This window comes from Condylura cristata, unplaced genomic scaffold (assembly GCF_000260355.1).
Source record: "Condylura cristata isolate star-nosed mole 26May11 unplaced genomic scaffold, ConCri1.0 scaffold00011, whole genome shotgun sequence".
Classification (NCBI taxonomy): domain Eukaryota; kingdom Metazoa; phylum Chordata; class Mammalia; order Eulipotyphla; family Talpidae; genus Condylura; species Condylura cristata.
The window spans coordinates 36901901-36902207 of record NW_004567112.1 but is presented as its reverse complement, the minus strand read 5'-3'; positions in this window follow the sequence as shown (position 1 = coordinate 36902207).

The window sequence follows — 307 nt, the reverse complement described above, 5'->3', positions numbered from 1 at the left end:
GTGCATTTCCCTCCCCCCATTGTTTTTGACCCCATTCCCCACCCCACCCCCACAAAATGTCTCTGGTACATATCTGTTCATCATCATTATTATTATTTTCTCAGCTGTTCCATTATATTCCTACTATTAGGAATATTTTTCCTTTTCTTTCTGGTTTATTTCACTAGTTTTCAATATTTTAAGAAATACTATCAGTTCCAGTTTTCTTCTCAGGAGTAGTCCACATAGAATTCCCACCACCAATTCACTCATGTACCATCAATCCTGTGATTCTTACTGTGGCTGCAGGTAACACCACAGCAAAAAA